The sequence below is a fragment of the Artibeus jamaicensis genome, unplaced genomic scaffold (genome assembly GCF_021234435.1).
Source record: "Artibeus jamaicensis isolate MK-2021 breed Jamaican fruit bat unplaced genomic scaffold, CSHL_Jam_final contig_525, whole genome shotgun sequence".
NCBI lineage: Eukaryota > Metazoa > Chordata > Mammalia > Chiroptera > Phyllostomidae > Artibeus > Artibeus jamaicensis.
In genome coordinates this window covers 7,115,762-7,138,053 of record NW_026521874.1, presented here as the reverse complement: position 1 = coordinate 7,138,053, position 22,292 = coordinate 7,115,762, and the positions used below count along the sequence as shown (strand labels likewise).

The following is a 22,292-nucleotide window of genomic DNA, read 5'->3' as shown; positions in this document are numbered from 1 at the left end:
CTGAGCCTGTACCTGCAGAGACACCCAAAGTGGGGATGCTCTTGTTGATTCTCCTCAGGCATTTGAAGGGGTAGAATTTTTCTCCTACCAGCCAATGACTAAGGCTACTGTCCAATGAGGCATTCAGTTCTGGACTCCCTTTTCACCTGGCACAGATGTGTCCCGTGCAAAGAAAGGGTCCAGCTAACCACCGCACCTACCTGCGTTTCATCCTAGCCCTGGCTCAAGTTGACAGCTGCATTTCATAGCAAGTGCCATGAATACATTGTAGCTCCGGCCACTTACTAGCTCAGAGGTAATATTTCATTGTTTCCTGATCTATAACATGCTTCTCCCCACTGAGAAGTGAGCTCCCAGCCAGTGCAAGTTGGTATGTCTCCTTCATTGTCATCTTCCCCGTGCTTGGGACAGTGCCTGGTACACAGGAAGTACTCGTACATCCTTGGATGGATGGACTTACAGACAGGCAAGCCTCGGTTTAGCCCCCTGTAAAATTCAGATCATAGTCTCCACTGTGTAGTTGCTATAAAGAGTACAGAGGAGCCCTGGCTGGCATAGCTCAGTGGATTGAGCACGGTCCTGAGAACCAAAAGGCTGCCCGTTTGATTCCCAGTCAGGGCACATGCCTGGGTTGCAGGCCGGGTCCCCAGTAAGGGAGCACGTGAGAAGTAACCACACAGTGATGATTCGCTCTCCCTTCCCCTCTCTAAAATTAAATAAATAAAATCTTTCTAAAATAAAAAATAAAGAGTACAGAGGAACACCCATTAATGCATAACTGTTTAGTAGGGGGCATCTGGCTAATTGTAACCATTTGGTAAATGGGTGCTATTAAAATAGACACATGCCATTGATGGACTGATACATAAAGAAAATGTGGTACACGCACACACATTTAATTGAACCTTACTCAGCCACGAAAAAGGAAGGAAAATCCTGCCTTTCGTAACAACAGATGGACCTTGAGAGCATTGTGCTAAGTGAAATCAGACAGGAAGAGGTAAATACCACATGATCTCACTTATACGCAGAATCCAAAAAAGTAGAACTCGCAGAAACAGAGAAGAGAAACGTATTACCAGTGGCTGGGGGTGGGGGTGGGGGGTGGAGATGTAAGATACAGCATGGTGACTATAATGAGCAATTCTTAAATGTTCTCACCATATACACACAAAGGGTAATTGTGTGAGGGCACAGAGGTGTTAACTAACCTTATTATACTCATCACTGTGCAACATATCATGTATCAGATCATCTTGCCGTATGCCTCAATTGTATGTTATCTGCCAATATCCCAATAAAGCCAAAAAACAATACTCAAGTAAAATGAAATGAAACGGACACACAGTACTCAGATTGCCACAGACAGACAGTCAGGGACACACCCACATACACAGAGACACAGAAAGCCGTGGGGACCCATCACGGCCATGGCTCTGCTCCCTCCGCACCCCCACCCCCGGGCACTTCAGTGCCCCCCAGGCCTGCCGCCCCCCAAGTCCTGTGTTTGGAAAGCTGGGCGAGGCGGCGGGATTGGCCGAGTCTCCTTCCGCGGTCTCATTTTTCCAAGTGCGGTTTTGAAGCGACATGGGGAGTAACGAGAGGGAATAATTCTGCTCATTGTTGAACAACCGGAGTACACATCGCAATGTGTACAACAGATGTGTGTGCGGGGAGAGGATTTCCACACGGGAGCGTGTGCTTGCTCGCTCGCCCTCCCCCTGAAGACACTTCTGTGTTCCTAAGGGAAGGAAGTAGGACCCCGCTCCGGGGCCGTGTTAGGGAAGGAAGGCGGCACGGGCAGGCAGCGGCTCTGCCCGCAGGCCGGTTCTTCCCCAGAGAGATCACAAGATCTGTGTCGACGTTAAATTCCTCGAATTTATGTAACATCGCAGAGTCAGGTTTTTCCTGTCCTTGCCTCCAAAAGAATGTCAAAAACAAAGAAAGAAAACTTTGGATAAAGCAAAATTCCCTTCATAGATTCCTCCAGATGAAAGCGAGACTGTGGCCACCTTTGGCTGACCAATGTCATAGCAGAACCGCCCTGGCTTCCAGCACGCGGCACGCCATGTCTCCCTTTAATGAGAAAGGCCACCTCCATTCACCCCTTCCCTTCCCGCTGACGGCAGTCTTACTGTTTTAGATCAAGGATGCTTTATCTTATCTCTGGTCTTTCATCTCAGGCCTCCCTACAGAGGCCTCTGCCAGGGACCAAGGTCACATTCTTTCTCCCTTGAGAAGCTACCAGCTTCCTCTGGTCCACAGAGCACCACTGGCTGGGGGGGGGGGAGCTGGAACCAGCCCCCAGACCTGTTTTGTTTGGCTCAGAGTATTGGCTCAGACGATATGTTTTTGAGAAAATGTGTATCATGTTCCAACATTAAAAAATCAGAAGCTTTCTATAAAAAAGAATTCCAGTTTTTCAGCTTTTCTTGAAAGCTTGAAAGTCTTGGAAACATACATTCCTACAAGGTCATAACCAGTGAGAGCTAAGTGGTGAGTGGTCCATGAGATGGGACTCTGTATTTTTCCATGGTCCCCACCATTCCCTACTGTCCTCACATTTTGTCTCCAGGTGGGTTGCTCTTTATCATTGAGGTCCCACTGCTGCTTTACGTCAAGAATTAAAGGAACAGTGAAATAGTTCTTGTACCCACACCCCTTTCCAAAGTAGAGAAACAAAGGATCATAATGATTAAGTAACAAACTAAAAGCTGAACACTTAGCTGGGATAGTCTAAGTTCATTACATGAATTACTTCAGTTAATCTTCACAACTCTCTAAGGGTCAGTAAATGAGGGCTATTTGAGTACTGTTGTGGTCGGGTCCCCATTCCAGAGAATGGGAAATGAAGACAGAGAGATGAAGGGAGATGAAGAAAGCCATGGTCTCCAAGGCTGTGGGGTGCATTCCTGTGTGAAAATGAAACACGCCTTATGCACATACATGGTAAGCATCTCCCATGTGCCTCTGCAGGCCCTCTCTCCTCCCTCCCCCCCCCTCTGCTGCTGAGATGGACCCTGTGCCTCTGTATGGGTGTCTTCTTTCACTTCAGGTTGGACTTGACCATCAGGAGACACGGGGGAGAAATGTGAGTGGAGCAGAGCCGGGTGCCCATTCCCCAGCGCCCTCACTGCGGGCTCAGTTAGTCCCTGCAGGTTGGCTGCGTCCCTCTGCCCAAGGTCAGAGCTCCTATCTGCGGCCTCTGCATAGAGCTGGCATCTGTAATAACTCCTCCTTCAGACCAGGGAGGAGGCAAGTCCTGCCCTGTGGTACTAGCCTGAAGGTACCACTCTATTCCCTCGATGTCCATCCGGTTCCTCCCAGACACCTGTAAACAGCATACTGAGTAACCTCCATCAAATTGCCCAGCCGGGAAAGGCATCTGCTTCCCGCCAGGATCCCGCCAGGATCCCGCCAGATGAGAGCACCTCTGATCAGCTCCACCCACGTGTGCTGCCGGCCCAGCTCTAGAAGGCATCTGAGCTACCCCAGAGCTAAGCCAAGCTAAGCTTGGTAGATGGCATGGGAAGAATCCAATAAGCTCACCCGTGGTTCTCAGAACACTCTAGTTTTTCTACCACGGGAATCAGGAAAACCTTGGATTCTAGCGATGTCCAGAATCATGCCCATCAGTTGAAAGGCTGTATGGGGTAAAGAAAAGAGCGCTGGAAAAGGAGTCAGGGATCTTGGGTCCTGGGCGGCATGGCCCCTTTCGGAAACAGTTGCTGAGAAAGCCAGGCAATCCTCCAGAGTATCACAGCCACAGGCTGAGTCCCTCCACGCCCCAACCAGGGAGGAAGGTGGCCTGCCCAGGTTTTTCTCTATTTGGTTTCCCTGTTCAATACCCATCCCCGCCTCCTCTTAAGCCTTGGATAAATCTCCCATCCCCTCCCCCAAATTCTCAGTTGTCTATCGATGGCATAAATGTTTGTTTCTCAACAAAACTTAATTTAAACACTCTCTATGTGGGAAAGGAATGCGTCTTTTAACAGGAAAATCAATCAATGTTGTTAATAAACACTGTACACGTACTTTAGCATCACTGAGCCCTACAAGTCCCGCAGGGTCACTTGGCGCTTCTTTGGAAACATGTTTCTGGATCACGCCGGCGCCCCCGGCCCAGCCTCACCCACCAGTGTCTCAGAGTGAAATCAATCACACCGCCAGGCAGCAGATGAGGTCCGCACTAGGCGAACAGCCCCGGGGAAACCAAAACACCCATCCGCCAGCAGCAGAAAGAGCGAGAACTTGATTTCACTCATTCTTGTGCACACATCTGCCAAGGGCCTTCTCAGTGCACCGCCCTGGCGTGGGTCCGTGGCTGCAAAGCGGGGGTGGGACAGTCCTGGTGCTCTGGGGACCTAAGTTCCAGTTGATGTCCACACACCTAACACCCTGCTTCGATGGGATTTTCAAAGTGCAAAGGAGTCACAGCACAGGAACTGACCACAGGGATTTGGCCCCCCAGCTCTGGTGTGGGGCCAAGCAGACGCAGGAGGGAGGGTGCTACGGGAACAGCATGTGCAAAGGCCCCGAGGCAGGAACTCCAAGCAAACCGGGGCCACTCCAAGAAGTGCCATATTGCAGGTGGTCGGGGGTCCCAGAGTCCATGTGCATTCATCCACCCCCATTAAAACCAAAACTCCCTGTGGGCGAGGATCCCCTTATATTGTCCATGACCTTACTGCCTTTCACATAGTAGCTGCTCGATGAACGTTGGTTAAATGGATCCAAATACCTACGGAGAACTTTTGAGATCAGACATTCTGCTAGGGAATGGAACACTGGAAGGAACACAGGCCTGGCCTTCCACGTGCTCCCAGACAGAGGGAAGGGGATACAAGTAAGAAAAGGGACCACGGCCATACAAGGCAACAAATGCCAGGATGCGGGAGCTGCTAAGGTGGACATTGTGGTGTATCAAGTTAGAACCCTAGAGAGATCAGTACCATCTCAGCAGAGACCTCAGGGGAAGTGGGGACAGGACCATGGGAGCGGGAACAGCACGTGAGAAGGATTGGGAGAGAGACAAACCACCACAGGACGGGGTTCCGGAGACAGAGGGCCGACAGGTGCTGGGTCTAAGAGAAAGGGCATCCACTGGGCTAAAAGTCAGAAGACAGACTGATAGGTTGATAGACAGACAGACCAAGACTGACAATAAAATTCCAATCACTACTGAGGGGCCACCCCCAATAACCAAATCGAGAGACGTCACTCAGTTGTTCTCTCTTAAATAACCACACATCACCTTCGTTGCTAATGACTTAGGAATGAAGCCACTGTACTTAGAAGGTGTTGAGTTTTCCGCCCCAAGGGGAGCCCACCACCTTTCCCCCATCGTCCAGACGAGAAAACTGAGGCAGCTCTCAGGTGCAAGGCAGGTCCCTGTGTGGGGTTCACGGGACTCAGTCACACAGATGACAGATCTGAAACAGGACCGTGTCAGCAACCGAGGCATGTTGTCACCAGAGAAGGCAGCCAAGAAATGAACTGAGGAGGCCAAGGGGGAAGTGGGTCCCTTGCTCTGCTCCCGTATCTTCCTGGCCCATCAACAGAAGCTGCGCAGGGAAGCAGCCTCAGCGGGCACAGGTAATTAAGGTGGAATGAAGGTGGGGAGGGCGGAACAATGGAGCTCATTCTCCACCCCTGGGAAGGGGGGCGGGGCATGGCGGTCACCATTGAGACCAATCAAAGTGATGGGACCAGAGATCAAAGGCCTCCCCAGGGTTGTCTCTTCCCGTGGAGTTAAGGGTCAACTGTTGGAGCTACTGGAGACCCAGAGAGCATAGGTCATTGTCCCAGGGGGAGAAGAGGCGGTGTCTGAGTGTCTGCTTCTACAGCTGAAACATGCAGATATGGCCTACGGGGAGTATCCGTGTCCTTTAATAACTTTTAATTACCTTTAAGTTTCCTTCCACCGAACTTGTTGTCAAAAACTCAAGGAATAGATACCAACCAGGTAGGCACTAAAAGAGAAATTCTCTCCTCGACGGGGCCCCTGAACCCAACTCGGAAGCCTGGGTTGCTCCTTGGGAGAACCGGGTGCTTTTAAACAGAGGAAGGAGGGTGTCGGCAATGTAGAGCTCTTAATACTTTCTGATGTATGTTTTGATTGGGAAAACATAAGTAAACTTTAAGTAAAACCGATAGACACCTAATTTTTTTTTATTGTTGTTCAAGTACGGTTTTCTGCCTTTTTCCCCCACCAGACACTTAATTTTTGAAGTGAAAATAATATGTATAAAATTTAGCCATCTCTTAGGAACATGCTCACCTCTCTTACAGATCCTTATTTCTGTGTGTGTAGAAACCCACATGATCATAATGAAAATCATAGTTTGACAGTGAGGAGAACATTGGAGGAGACTACCAAGGTCTCTCTCATCCTTTTTAAAGATTTTGTGGAATTCCTGAAGAGCATAGGTTTTTTTCTATCTGACGGACAGGATCAATTTAATCTCGTACTTTTCTTTAAAAGAGAGGATCAAAATGTTCCAATTTTATGCATCGAGCTGTATCTTCCCAAACGGAAAGCAGGGTAGCTCCCTGGAGAGTTCGGCGTGAGGCCACCTCGAAGCTTTGACCATTTGGACAACTGAGTCCAGGAGGCCGCTCACCTGCTGGGCAGACTCAAAAGGTTTTTCATCAGACTCCCTGGACCTGCATCCGGGCTCTACCCTTTACCATCATAGGGCCCCAGGCTCAGGCTCAAGGTCCTTACTTCTTAGAGAGGTGTCTCCCTTACAGAGTGTTCCTTCAGGAGCAAATGTACAAGCCCATGTACACTGGCCCTCTGCCTGGCATCTGAGTGTCGAGAAAATCATCGCTGTCGTGTCATTATTATCATCATCCAGTCGTGACGTCCTCCAGGAGGACTAGTCGCTAAGCCCCCCTCCGCTGCATCCACTCACTCAGCACCCGCCCTGAGCCTCCGCTGTCTCCGGCGGGGTCCACCCTGGGCAAAGAGGAAGGCACACTGTGGAGGGAAAATTCGAGCCAGCTCTGGATTTCACTTTGTGCCTCTGATCTGGGGCTGGCCTAAGTCAGCACAGGCCCTTCCAAAAAGGAAAGGAAAAAAAAAAACAAACCTTACCTAGAGTTCAAAGTCACTAATGTGACTCCAGAACATTAGGACATGGTGTTTATTTCCAAGGATCTGGGAGCTGTGCCCAAGAAGGGATGTTTCAAGCGAAACTTGAAGGTAGGGCCAGGAAGAATGTCCAGGGCTGTTTTGTTCACACCCACGTCTGAACCAATGGACCACTGAGTGGGTCTCCAGGCTTCGGTGAAATTCAAACAACAACAGCGGTAATAATAATCATGGTTTTAGCTACTACTTAGGAAGGGTTTGCTATGTGCCAGGCTCTATGCTAAGTTTTCAATGCACCATCTCACTTCATCTTCACAACAGCCCAAGAGACATGAAGTAGTTAGATTCTACAGTTACAGATGAGCCATCAGAGGCTCAGAGAGGTCAAGGGGCTTGCCCAAAGCCACACAGCTGAGAAACGGCCTGACCAGGATTCTGACCATCAAGTTCATGCTCTGGAGTTCCCTGACACCCACAAGTCAAAGAGCAAAGATTCTTCAAACTCACAGAGAATTTGGACTCCCCTCGGAGGGGCCCAAATCTGAGGCTTCCTTCTCCGTGTCCCCACAAAGGCCACCAAAAAGAACATCTGCAGAGGACACGAAAGCCAACAGAGAAAGCCGAGAGGCCCCGTCTCCTCGGGGAGCACTCTGGGCTGTGCACACAGGCTGCAGAGAGGGGCGCAGAAACCCGAGTCACGGAGCACGTGCCCCGGAAGACAATAGATGATATTGTAGGCCAGCGGCAGCTGAACCTGAGAACCCTGGGGAACCGGCCACGGCTCTCTCATCGGGCCTGAAAGCGGCATTCTTTCAGTTTCCCCAGGTTGCTGCAAATTCCCCCGGCTTACGAAGCAGGTACAACTCGTCTTTTTGATACAAACACAATGGGCTGTGTGCCGGGCTGGGCTGAGACCTAAGAGAAAATAAAAAGTCAGCAGCACAAATCCTATCACCTCCAACACACATCTGGAACGCATTTTCTATTGATATAAAAATGGATGTGAGGATAATGCATATGGGTATTTATGAATCTGGTGTATTAATCACCAAGGCCACAGTGAGAAAGGGCCTTTTTACCCCGAATCCGGCCCCCACGATGAGCTCTTGGAATACCCTGGGGATGAGTTATCCAAACCGAGGCCAAATGTCGGGTGACGGAATACTCAGGCGCACACCCCCGTCTCCACCAAGTCCTGTCTTCACACTCAACGGGGCCAAATAGTGACTAGTTCTCTCTAGTGTCATCTTGGAATCTGGTGTGATCTGAAAATATATGCTGGTGAGGTCTGCTGATTCTAGCCCCTTCTAATGAAGGCTCAGACTTGACCACAAGCCAGGTTTCTTGGGAAACAGCACTTTGCAAGAGAGCCGGTGGGTTCACACGGCTTTATTAGGACAGGAATTAGCGTGAGGAGAGAGGGGCAAGAGAGAGAGTTGGGCTATGAAGCTGCATGTAAAACAAACTCAAGCCTCATCGTGCAGTTTCTCCCACAGCTTCCGCTGAACTAGAATAAAGAACGATGGCAGCTCATCGCGGTTGGCGGGGTCTGCTCTCCCAGCCCATCGCTCTGTTTGAATAATATCATCTTCCATCTGTTAGACAGCTGGAGCTTCCCCTGAAAACTAGGGAGACGTCTGGGATGATCTTCCAATACAGGGTGATGTCTGAGAAATGCTGTTAGGTGGGTGCAGGCCATCCTTGGGAACTGCCTTAAGTTTTGACATTTCGTGTTTGTCCTATGCCATTGTCCTGTAGCAGGCTCTGGGGCTGGAAGCAAGAGGGGTTAATAAGACCATTGTGAAGGTACCTAAAATTTACTTTGGGAGGGTGGTAAGGGCAAGGTGGTATAGACTTTAAAGAGACAGGAAGTCATTCTTCAGAATAATGAAAATGGTGGGTATCGAAAGGCTCTGTAACCCACCATACATGTTAAGATGATATGAACAAAGCAAACCCACACTCACAACGACACACAGATTCTTCGAGCTATTTCCCACATGAGCAGCTCTGTTTGGTTTGTTCTACAGTGTAAGAGCAGCTCAGAGCTGTTTATCTAAGAGAGTCTGGTTATTGCGTCAGTCAGGATGGGCCAGGTTGTGCTGCAGTAACAAACCATCTGAAAATATCTGGGGATTCGATCAACAAGGCATATTTCTTTATCTGTGTTTTCTTTTGGAATCAGCTGGAAACTCTGCCTCGTATCATCTACATTCAGGTACCCAGCCTAAGACAGGAAATAAAAATTCACTACCAAAAACATCGAGTGTCGTGCTCGCTTTGGCAGCACATATACTAAAATTGGAACGATACAGAGAAGGTTAGCATGGCCCCTGTGCAAGGATGACACGCAAAAACATCGAGTGTCACTACAGCACCGGGGACTACAGACTGTCACCATACATGCCAGCTCTTCAAGTTGCTACCCAGAAATAATACCACGGCTGATGGGAGTCATGTGGCTGCTTTCAGAAGCTAGAAAAGCATCACATCATGTGCTCAAGGAGGGAGGATGAGAGGTCCTTGGTGAACCACAATAATTAAAAATGCACACAGGCACACACACCCACCCGCACACCACACACATCGCACACCAGATGATTCAGGATTTTCTAAAGAAGTCAATGCAGAGTGAGGCCTAAAGACAGGCATTCCCAGGACATGGCATGGAAACTACGACCAGGACATTTAGCAGGGCCTTGGGGAATACTGGGGACTCAGTGTCCAGTTTGGGGTTATAAAACAAAGCTGCAACAAACACGTACGTACAAGTCTTTGTTTAAACATACCTTTTCGTCTTGCTTGGGCAAATACCTAGAAGTCGAATGATTGATTCCTAAGGCCAGGGTTCGCTGAATTCATTAAAACACTGCCAACCTGTTTTCAAATTGGTGGGACCTCGAGCATCCCCCCAGCGACGGGCAAGAGTTTCAGTTCCTCCCCACCCTCCCTGCCCTGGGTGTGGTGAGTATTTTTTTACTCACCCCAGTTGAAAGGGTGAAGACACAGCTGGAGGAGTGAGAGCTGGGGAGAGGCCACTAGAACTGCCATCCCCAAGGCCCAGAGTCACCATGAGCAGCATCCGGTGACGTTAAGGAGACCTGACTTGGGTATCAGGACAACACTAGCTGCTGTAACAAATAAACTAAAGAAAAATATGTTAGTGGCTTAACACAGTGGAAGTGCATTTTTTTGTGCTCACATAAAGGACCAGGGTGGATTATTCCTCCACACAAGGTGGAAGAATAATGGAAGGACTCAGGAATAGAAATAATAGAATAGGAATAGGAATAATGACTCAGACACCCAGGCCTGTTTCATTCTCAGGATCTACCAGCCTTCAGGACCTTGGAGCCCCCAAAGCCAATCACTACCCAGGAAAAACAAGCGTGAAAAAGCCCCCCTGCTTCTGAAAGTCTCTGGCTCAGGAATGGCACACATCTGCTCCCACTGGATGGGTAAGAGCCAGTCATGAGCCCTACTGGGTTGCAGGGAAGCTGGAGGCAGGGGGCCAGAAACCATTGTCGCTGCCTGCAAGTGTTAATCACCTCCACCTGAGGACTCCTCACTAAGGAAACAGTGAGAGGTCACAGATTTTTGTTGGATACTGGGCCATCTCTGCCACGCCCAGCCTTACAAGAGAAAAGCACGGATGCTGACCCCAACCCCAGAGGGGCCAAGGACCAAGCCCTCTTCTTGACTTCTTGACCGCCCCCCCAGAAGCTGAGCTCACCCCAGTTCAGCTGGAGACTGCAAATTGCTGGCATAGCTTCCCCATGACTACAGTTCCCGGGCTGCCCAGCCACTTCCTGTTGGCTCCCCCAAGACCTTTCAGTTCCTCCAAACAACTGGAGGGGCTTAACCACAACAATTCGACTACGCCTGACAGAACCAGTTCTCGGGGCCAAAACATTGTGTTAGCAGTTTCTGTTTGCAGGAAAGTGGGTGGGTTTACGTCAAGCTCCTGCAAGGCTGGGAATGGATTCCTGCTTTGGTAAGAGGACTTGGAGTGGGAGGCAAGGATGTCCAGATCCTCTGAACTTGTCAGATTGACTAATAACCAAACTATAGCCCAGCGTGGCCCGGAACACTCAACGTGCATGTTTGTTATTACCAACAATAAGCCTGCGATGCTGAGCCAGTGTTGTAAAGAACACTGACCAACTTGGTCCCCTGACTTCCACACGTCACTGGACCATTTCACCTCTTACCTCTCTAAATCATGACTCTTCTTCTAAGTACTCAGACATCGAGGGTACTTTCTCAGCCTGCTCTGAGTTCATTGCCAAACTCTGTTGGCCAATGACCTTGTCAGGACCTTTGGGAAACAGGATATCCTGCTTCTTCCATTGTCCAGATTGTACCTGGGAGGTGGAGGGTGGAACAGTGGCCATGGGGACAAGAATGAACTAAAACTGTCTTGCGTGACAACACGAAGGTTTGCAGGGCATGAGGCATCCTCTTCTGGATGCTGAATGAGCCACCAGAGCATCCTAGATGGAAGGACACTGGGACACAGGTGACTGCCACCGGCCTGACCCAACAGGCCACCGAGGAGGAGCCTCCTGAAGACAAGCCACCTGAAACCCACTGCGTGATGCTGCCCCCATGACTGTCCCTCCCTGAGGGTGGACCACGGACGCTTCAGAAGCTCTAAGGTCAAAGCAAAACAGTCTGCTGCCTCATTTGATGGCTCTTGCAGGTCATTAGATGGTAAGATCCATGGATTTCAAGAACTATATCGGTTTTGTGGTCCTCACCACCCTACAGCTTGCCTTCAGCAGATGAGGTGCTTCGTACGAGTTGACCGAGTGGGAAAAAATTGTCACTGCAGGAGGAGCACCCAGCAGCCACCACCTAGACCCGGCAACTCCTAGGTGGAATGACACTGGCTTTGAGAACCTATCATGCATCAGACACTGTATGTATCTGCTCATTTAACACCCTGGTAACACTGGGGAAGAGGTGCTATTATTGAACCTGCCTTACAGTTTGAAGAAACTGGTGATCTAGCAGGTGAAGTGATTGACATGCTCAAGTTCACATAGCTTGTCTGTGGTAGAACGTACCAGGATTTGAACTCAAACTTGTCGATAGCCCAATTGCTAAAGTTGAGGAGGACAACACATTTTAAGCACATAGCATATTCTCTAATATAGGCTATTCTTTGAATTCTTTTAATTAAATTAAGTTTATGGGGATGACATTGGTTAACAGGACCAAACATGCTATGGATATTCTAAGTGTTTTTGTTGTTATTATTTATTCAAGAGATGGGAACCCAAGACCCAACTGGATACATGGCAAGTTAGCAGCAGAATGTAAAACTCGGCTCTCTCAACTTTCGATCCAAAGCATACAGAAAAATATTGACCTATAGGAATTTTAATTCCCTAGAGCACCCAGAAATAGTATTACTATAAAGTCGTTGATCTCTGGGATGGCCTTTTCCCAAGAAAGTCGAAGGCTGATGCAATGGGAAATCGGGGAGGTAAATTTTGCTGGAGAAGAGATGAAGGAAAAGTCTGGATCTTAGGAGTCAGGACGTGCCAATAGCAAAAGCCAGTCCTTCATCTATTTCCTATTCTGCCACGGCCCACGTGGGGAAACAGCTCATTGCCTCGGACTTCGTAAACTTGACACTTAAGCTTCCACTTAGACCCGAAACACTACAAGTAAGATGAGCTCCAGGTGGGCTCCCATTTCTTGGCAACCTGCCACGTGCCCAGCCCTCAGAGTCCTCAGAAAATGAGCGAAAGTCATCCTCGGGGACCGCCTGCAGCATTTCCGTCTGACTCTGCCCCTCTGCCCACCAACGGGGGACTGGAGGCCTCCGGCCAGAAACTCAGAGGGTCCCAGGGCGGTTCTGGCACCACTCACAGCTCGCCCTGTGGTCCTGGGAGAAGAAAGGACTCCCCGGCACACTCGGTGCCCTGGTTCCAGAACAGAGACAATAAAACCCACTTCCTAGAGAGCTGGGGGATTCCTTACTTGAGCATTTACTCGGTGCCTTGAAGAGGAAATGGGCGAAGAGTTCACTTTTTCCCTTTCTTGCTCTCGGGTTTCCCTAAGCAGGACAAGAGGCCACTGGGTGCTGAGTCCACAGCTTACGTGAAAAGCTCAGGACACTTCCTAAGGGCATGAGGAGCACAGTAACTCTTGCTTGAGTTTCAGCCCATGCAGCATGGAGATGCGATGAATTTGCAGAAACCCTCCTGGGTTGGCTGGATCCCCTTCCAATAGCTGGTCAGAAACTTACACAGTGTCATTTCTATACCTTCATTCACTTACTGCACGAATATCTGTCCAACACCTAGGTGCCAGGGATTCCCTTGGGCACCGGGAATACAACAATAAGCAAAACATCAACAATCCTTTCATTCTAGACTTGCTATCCCACTGGGAGGCTGTGGGGTGAAGGCGCATGATAAATAAAGATAAGTCATATATATCATATGTGAGATGATGGGAAGTGCTAGGGAGGAAGATCAGAGAGTGCCAAGGAGGGGTGGCTACTTGATGAAAGGTGGACAGGGAAGATGACAGTCGAGTGAAATCTTGGAGGGAGGGAGGGAGGCCGGCAGAGGGGTAGGTCAGGATGGAGCGCTTTGGGGAGAGCAAACATCATGCACAGGGCAGCGGGGTCGGGAGCTTATCTGGGGTGCAGCATGGGGGCCAGTGTGGCACAAGTAGAGGAAAGTAAGAAGAGTAGAGGGAGGAGGAAATAGGTCAGTACTGGAAAAGGGGAGCTGTGTGAGTCATAGAGAAACAGGTAGGTTGTTGATACCTGGCTTTTATCTGAATGTGGTATAAGCCCATTGGAGGCAGATGGATGTTTGGATGGATGGAAGGATGGATAAATGGGTGGATGGGTGGATGGGTGGATGGGTGGATGGGTGGATGGGTGGATGGGTGGATGGAAGGAAGGAAGGAAGGAAGGAAGGAAGGAAGGAAGGAAGGAAGGAATAAATGGATGGATGGATAAATAAATGGATGGATGGATGGATGGATAAATGGATGGATGGATGGATGGATGGATAAATGGATGGATGGATAAATGGATGGATGGATGGATGGATGGATAAATGGATGGATGGATGGATGGATATGTTTGCCAGAACAGTCAAGATCCTTGGCTGCAAACAACTAACCTTAACTGAGGCAAAAAGTCAATGTTTGGGATACTGGGTGACTCACAGAACCTACAAGAAAGGTATGAGCAGAGAAGTGACAGGATCCCCCGTACACTGTGACCGGGTGTCTCATCTGGCCCTCCGGATCCACTCTCCATCCTGCTCCATGCCCAGGAGGCCGACCTGGATGGGCTAACACAATGTTTTTTCTTCAGCTGGCAGGAGATCAGAGGGAAGGAAGAGTGTGCTGACAAGGTATTTATCCTCCCGTCCCCTCTCCACAAGGTCACCAGAGGTTGACTGTGTCCCTCTACCCAAGGCCTCAGCTGCTGTCAGGAGACATCTCTTCACACTCTCCAATTTCCAAAAACTGCTCCCTTCCCTCACTCCTTTAGACCCAAGGGTGGTGACATGTCTGGTTTGAGGGTACTGTACCATTTCTCTTCCTAAACACAGGCCACACTTTTGCTGATTGTTCTTCCCCTTAATTGTGAAACCCCCCTGAAATTTCCAGACTTCAATATTGCATTTGTTTGGTACTGTTCCCTGCCCCTGTTGATCTATTCCCCTTTGCTTATGTTTGGTGCCTGATTCAGTGCCTATTAAAGGAATAGATGGGCAAATAGTGGATGGATGGATGGATGGATGGATGAATGGATGGATGAATAGATGGGTTTGACAGAGCCATCAGGATACTTGGTTCCAAACAACTAACCCCAGTTGAAACAAAATACATACCCATGATCCTGGATCAGTCCTAAATCCTACAGGAGGAAGGCACCCTATAGGACCAAGCAGCGGACTGCGCATCGGAAGGAGCTCCGTTTGAGGGTGGCTCTGGGTTTGACTTATGGCAGAGTCCAGGGCAAGTCCCTTAGCTCCTGATGGCCCAGTGTCTCCCCAAGGTGGGAAATATCAAGGTTAATCATGTGGCCGCTAATCCGCGGGCTGGGGTGGAGCTGGGGCCAGAGATCCTGATTGTTAAGCTCTGCCTGATGCCAGAATGAAAGGGAGTCTATAAAAGCAGTTGAGCTATTAGGGCGGAGGTGGGTCGGTCCCGGCTTCAGGCGGTGGCTAGAGAAGGCCTGGGGATCCGTCTGCATGAAAGTGTCACTGCACAGGCAAGCTGTGATTAATCAGCACTGTCATTAGCCTTCCCATTACTGGCATGCTGGCCTTCCCCAGGTGGAGGCCTCATAAAAGCACCCTCCACTGTAACCAGAACAAAGTCCCAGGCTCATAACCCCAAACGACTCAATCGTCCACCATTCAAACTCCTCTGCACTAGCAGGAGGTGTGTAACTACTGTGTGCCAAGCCCTCCCCATGTGGTGTCAAATATACCCTCGTAGTAACAGCCCTGAAGGTTCGGTGCTGTCTCCCACTCTTGAGCTGTAAGTCTGGACACTGTGACCCTGGGTGATGATGTGATGGCTGAACTGTGACAGAGCCGGGACCCTAATGCCAAGCCTGGAGCTCCTCCCACCCTGTCCCACACCTTCTGGGTCTTCCCTGACCCGACACATCGTCTCTGGACACGTGAAGACGCTGGGAGGCAGGGGAGGTCCGGACAGAAAAGACATCTGGCCCCTGTGTGTGCTTCCTCTCCCTCCTGCTCTTCCCACTGGATTCCTCTCCTTTGTTTCCCCACCAAGCTTCTGGTTTCTGCCACCTGTGGGGACAGGGCACGGGTTTCTCAAGGACAGAGTGTGGCAGGATCTTGGCAATGCCCAGAGGAACAGACCTGTAGAGCATGTGAGGAATGGAAAGGACGTCTTTGTATAGATTCACGAAATACTGGAATTTTCCTCCAGCTCTGTCCTCAACTACAAACCCGTCAACCCCTCGTCTCAGGGCTGCCAAGTCCATTGGAAATGTTCTGCACCAAGAGGCCTGCCACGTGGGGTTCTATGTAAGACCACCCACATCTCGAGAACCATAACCCGGTCTTCCCATCTGTGGAATGGGAATAACTCGCTTCCTTAAGATTAAGAAAGAGCATGAGAAAATGCTTTTTTCTCTTCTCTTCTAATTTTCCCCAAGTAATTGCATCAAACCATGCATTTAGCAACTCCTCCCCTCCCTTCCTTCCTTCCTTCCTTCCTTCCTTCCTTCCCTCCCTTCCTTCCCTTCCTTTTCAAGCACCTACAATGCGCCCAGTTCTGCTCTAGGCCCTGGAGATAAGGTCAAGAATAAGACATATCTACAGATGATGTTTTATAGAATCGTACACCTGAAACCTAAATAATTTTATTAACAGTGTCACCCCAGTAAATTCCATTTTTAAGAAAGAGCAAGACGTACCTGCCTCTCTGTGTGCAGAGGGGCCCTCGCCCCCCTCACCTTCTCCCAGAGCTCTGTGAACCAAAAGGCTGCAGCGCTATGATGCGTTACAAGGTAGAAAACCAGGTCTCCCTCTTGGAGCATGTGCAAAGAGTAGTGTTGTTCTTTTTTACTCCATTCAGTCCAGCTAACGTTTCCTGTGTTCCCACCCACACACCAGTGTGTTTAGACATGGCCCCATGAATTCCTTCTGACCTTTGTGGGCTTTGTGGGTCCCCAAGCCACCCTCCTCCTCCTGCTTCTATTTCTCCATCTATAAAGTGGGACCATGATCACCCCCAAAGACAGCATCAGAGTCACGAGATGAGGAGACCAGCATGCTTTGGGCTCCCTGAAAAAGGCTGGGGCCAGGAGCTGTGGGGGCTGACATGTGGCTGCTGCCTGTGACAATGTGGCTTCCCCTTTTGCTCCCCGGAGCCCAAGAGGTCTAAAGGGACACTCTGGTCCCCCAGGTTGAGGCATCAGAAAGCGGGCAAGGTCCCAGGGTTATGGACTGAGGGAAGGGAGGGTGATGCACGCGCTTTTACTTCCGGGTCACCGGTTCCAGTGCAGCCTGGCAGATCTCAACCGAAAGTTACTGCCATCTGCTCCGTGACCTCAATCCATTTGCTGCCGTGCACATTGTAACCAGCAGGCCCAGTGCACAGAATGGCACTGACCAAAGCTGAAAATGGGTCATTCCCAAGAGCCTCAAGGGCTGGTCTGGGCCCTCAACTGGAGCTTGGGATACGCAGGGAGAGATCTGGGACTTGTCATCTAAAATACTAGCTCTAAGGGTAGCGGGTGGAAGGTCTGGTCCACAAGGAAGCTTTGCAGCCTCTCTCCCACCCACCCCTTGGCCCTGGGTCCCAGCAAACCACACGATGTAACATCCCCATTCGCAGGGACCAGATGTCAGAGAAATCAGAGCTGACATAATTGGGCATAAGGTCAATTTCCCATATTAATAAAAGCTGTTTATCAAAAGCCTAGTGTCCCCAGCAAGGAGCTGGGCTCCTTAACCTATGTCACCTCATGCAAACCTCAGCCAAAACCCAGGAAATGCACTCTCACTTCCAACTTCCAGACAAGGAAACCGAGGCTCAGAGAGGCATAGAAATTCCCCAAGGTCACACAGCCATAGGCGGCGGCGGGTCAGCATTGGAACTCAAGAAGCCGTTGTTTGATGGGTACAGGGTTTCAGTCTGAGATGGTGGGGAAGTTCTGGACGTGGATGATGGGAGCCCAACCGTGTGAACATTCTTAAAGCCACTGAACCACACCCTTCCAAACAGTTAAAATGGTCAATGTCATTATGTAGATGTTACTAGAATACAATGAATTCATTACAGATATCGTCCAAAAATGGAGAAGAAGGTATCAAATGTACATTTCCTGGGGACCCAACAAACTCACTCTTAGATGTGATGGTAATGAACAGTGGCAGCATCCACAGGGACCAGGTTTAATGGGGTGTATCCATTCGATGGAACACTATACAGCAGAGAAAACACAACAGGTCTGTATGGCTAATATGGAGAAGTCTCAGGAATATCGTTAAGCAAGAAAATAAAATAAAGTTGCTTGTAGACTTACATATACAGTAGAACTCTAACACACACACAAATGTGCCCTTTATTTTCTGCTCACGTGTGCATGAAGTCGGTTCTGCTTGTTTGGAAAAGACAAATGTGTTGCAATGCGATTGATATATTTGGGAACAATCCACACAGAACCAAATTCTGTGTTTGCTCAGGCAAGATCTCCTCCACAAAAAACTCTGGGTCAAAGCCAAAAATCGCGCCCAGCCGAACGGACCCAAAACAAACACCCCGCAAACAGCTGCCGGCCGCCCCAGCCTGTTGTGGACGCTAGGACACCCACCCGCCTGGATGACACGGCCTGGGCTCACAGGCTGGGCTCACGGGCACAGCCTCTTTCTACCGTTTCACAAGAAGTCGCAAGCTGCAACCCTTCGGATGCCAGGGGGACATCAGGATTCTTCCAAAGTCGAGTTCCATATTTTTTATAGCATGTATATACTTTTTAACCATTTCACGTATGTAACACGAAGCCGTCATTTTTATGAGGTTCCTGCTTTTTTATGTCACTGACCAAATTTCTGAGTATTGCCCTTGGTCCTATTTTTCTCATAAGCGCTATTTTTACTGTGTGATTTTGCATAACATGGTGATTTTAAAAGTGTAAATGTCACATTATAGCAGAATCGACTATACACACATAACTTTTTCTAAATATGTATACGTGTGTATACACAAATGCATACATATGGGTTCATAGATAAAGGCTAAATTGACAGCAATTAGTACATCATCAGTGTGGGGGTTAGAGGAGGGGGCAAAAGTGGCTTTTGTCTTATCTGTAGAGATTTAATTTTTTCCAAAGAATGTCATTAAATTTAATACATACAAATATGAAATCGTTATGCTGTTCATCCGAAGCCGATATTATGTTGTATGGCAATTATGCCTCAATCTAAATGAATCGGTGTTATTAATTTTATGAATCGTGTGGCTAAATTTTTTCTTTTAAATAAACGACCTATTATTTCTATACTCACGTTTATAGCAACACGGTTTACAGCGGCCAAGAGGTTAAAGTGACTCAAAAGTCCGCTGAGGCGGACAAATGGATAAACAAAGTATGTCTAGGCTCAAGATGGAAGGTCATTCAGCCTTTTAAAGAAGAGGAATCCTCTCACTCACTACAACCTGAATGAACCCTGAGGACATTATGCTAAGCAAAATGAGCCAGTCACGAAAGGACAAACACCATGCGATTCCACCCCTACCAGGCACCTAGGAGTCAAACTCATAGAGACAGGAAGTAGAGTGGTGATTGACAGGGGCTGGGGGAGGCGGGGACAAGCAGTTACTGTTGCTTAATGGGTGCAGAGTTTCAGTTTTGCAAAATGAAGAGAGGCCTGGAGATCCGCCGCACACCAAAGTGAATGGACTTAACACCACCGAACCACACCCTTGAAAATAATTAAGATGGTCAAGTTTACGTTACATGATTTTTTTAAAAATCACATTTAAAAAAAAAGTGCTTCAGGACCCACGGTAATAAACTAGCAGGCCACAGGAAAAGTCACTTGAATAAAGCAACACACGCACAAGCTACCCAAAAAGATGCGGAACGTGGCCTGTTTCCCGTGGCGTCTAGAGCGGCGCTTGGCCCACTGTGAGAGAACATAATACCGACTGGGTAACTCTGGCTAGTCAGCCCATAGGGGCGGTTGGTTGATTGATTGGTTAAGGCATGATGCCCCACCCAGCGGCCTAACATGAGACCTGAGTCAGGAGGACTCCATAAATAACACGCTAACGATACGGCTGTTCTGTCCGCGGGGCCAGGCATCCAGCAAAGGGCTGGTGGCTTTGCTCCCGTGAAACCAGAGCCTGCCTGGTTTCGCGGAGGTGAAAGGTGCCCAGAAGCCTGGGACCGGAGCACGCATGCAGACACAGGATTGTGGGGCCCAAGGGGTACAGGTCAGCCAGCACCTCGAGACCCTGTCCCATTCGCCACCCCCAGATGCCCCCAGTGGCCCTGCCAGCTGCTCCGGGAGAGAGGCCCCGGGGATGAAATAGCAAGCCTGCGTGCGTGCGTGCCACAGAGAGGGGGGGCGATTTTGGCAGGCCGGCGTGGGAAGCTGGAGGAACACCTGCCTCTGGGGTGTGTGGGAGCAGCCCCGCTTCCCCGGGGCCCTGAGTGATCCTCAGACGTGCCCTGGGCTCTAGCCACCACTTCTGCAGCAATCAGAGCGATAGCCCACATCTGCCACACTGATGAGCAGCAGACAGCAGTTCCAAGCATTTGTGAGCCACTGGGGGAAGGAAAGGCCACTGCAGCCAGCTTGTCCTGCCACAGGGATGGGCAAGCGCCATCTCCTCACTCAGAGATCCCTTCCCACCTCTTGGCCTCATGACTCTCAGGCAACCTTCAAGTTTCAGCTAGTGCCCCCTCCTCCAGGAAGCCTCCCTGGCCTGCCTCTCCATCCTGTGCCCCATAGCCACTGTATGAAACCCTTACATTTGCAAACCCGACCCCATGCCCAGCCTACTGCCTGGCACAGAGTAGCTGGTTAACGCAAGATAAATAAGACAGGAAGGAAGGTGAGGACTTCCCACTGCGGAGCCACTGAACTGGGAGACAAGAGTCAAAGGAACTTAAAGCCAGGAGAGATCTTAAAGGGACCAACAGGGTCCCCAGTTTCTATGCTGCTTACCCTTTCCTGAGAATTTGATCTTTTTTAAAAAGGTCAGGACCTTCTCCCATAATGCACCTGCTCAAACACATATGCAAAATTTTCAGGGACCGTTCTCATAATGTTAAGTAGAGTTACTAGGTGATCGAGCGATTCTACTCCAAGCTGTACACCCAGCAGAAATGAAAAACTAGGTCCACGTGAAACCTTGGCTGTGAATGTCCACGGCTATCTTTTTTATACAAGTCGAAAGGTAGAAACAGCCCAAATGCCCAACTACGGATAGAGACAAGCAAAACGTGGTCCATCCACATGAGGAATATTACTCAGCTATGAACGGGGATAAAATGCTGGCACATGCAATCATGTGGACGAACCTTGAAAAGACGATGCTGAGAGAAGCCAGACACCAAAGAACACATGTTGCACAATTCCGAGCATATAAAGTGACCAAAATAGGTAAATCCGCAGAGACAGAGGCAGAATCACAGTTGCCAGGGGCTCAGGGCAGTGAATGGGGACTCATTTCTCAAGGGGTATGGGGTTTCCTCACTGGGGTGACAGTGGTTTGGAACTCGATAGCAATGAGGGTCACATAAGACTGTGAGTGTGACTTGTTTGCTTTAAAATGGCTCAGTTTATATTATGAGACTCTTGCCTAGATTACAATAAATCCCAGGGACCTCAAGCTCATCCCCAGGCCCCGCCTCCTCCTGGACTCCTGAATAAGGAACCCAAAGAAACATCGGTTTGGGTTTTTTCTTCCACAGCCGGAGAAGGTCCAGAGAGGAAGAGAGAGAAATGGCTTCCGCTGCTGGCTCTGGAGCTGGAGCAGGTTCGGCGCCCTTTCTACGTCTCTCCGGGGTGTTCTCAGGCCCCTCCCTGCCTCAGTTTCTCCATTCGTAAAATCGGAGACTTGGGCCAGGCCTGATATCGGCATCATATAATTTATGCTAGTATCTGGATAGGCATTGATTTCTATTCCCATGGTTGTGACTTTAATACGTACTATACAAGGAAAAAAAAAACAATTAGCAAGTCACGCCCAAGTGACAGAGCCTCGAATGCATGTGTTCACATACACAAGCACGTCAGCATTTTTCTGTTTTGGGAAATTTTTCATTCACTCTGTTTTCCGCTTTTAAAAATTGTTACATTTGCCACAGCAAACTCAGAAGGCTTGACTGTGTCTCCTTCCCTGGGGGGGGAACCCGTGCCTGCTGGTCTTGAAATAGATGTGTTTTGCCCCCCAAAGGCAAATAGTAAGAGAAGCAGCCTACAGGTGGTGTAATCACAGGAAAAAGAAGGCGGAGAAAGAACGTGACTAAATGGCGTTGCCCCAGCCAGGTCCCTCAGCTGGCTCAAGTGTCATCCTACAGACCAAAAGGTTATGGGTTCGATCCCCAATCAGGGCACATACCCGGGCTGTGGGTTGGATCTCCAGTCAGGACACTGGCGGGAGGCAACCCATCGATGTTTCTCTCATATCAGTGCTTCTCTCTCTCCCTCTCCCT

General features: G+C 49.4%; 1 long non-coding RNA gene and 1 other non-coding gene across 2 annotated transcripts in view; one reads left to right on the top strand and one right to left on the bottom strand.

Annotated features, from left to right (window-relative positions):
* The window catches only part of LOC119057468 (uncharacterized), a 180,574-nt gene extending 161,229 nt beyond the window's left edge, over nucleotides 1-19,345 (bottom strand). The window contains exons 1-2 of the long non-coding RNA XR_005084092.2: nucleotides 19,132-19,345; nucleotides 17,967-18,044 (exon numbers count right to left, since the gene is read on the bottom strand). This is a non-coding gene — a long non-coding RNA (uncharacterized LOC119057468). The remainder of the gene's footprint in view (nucleotides 1-17,966; nucleotides 18,045-19,131) is intronic.
* Nucleotides 9,368-9,475, top strand: LOC119057493 (U6 spliceosomal RNA). The gene has a single exon (XR_005084098.2). It is a non-coding gene; the product is annotated as a U6 spliceosomal RNA (small nuclear RNA).
* Nucleotides 19,346-22,292: the final 2,947 nt, after the last annotated feature.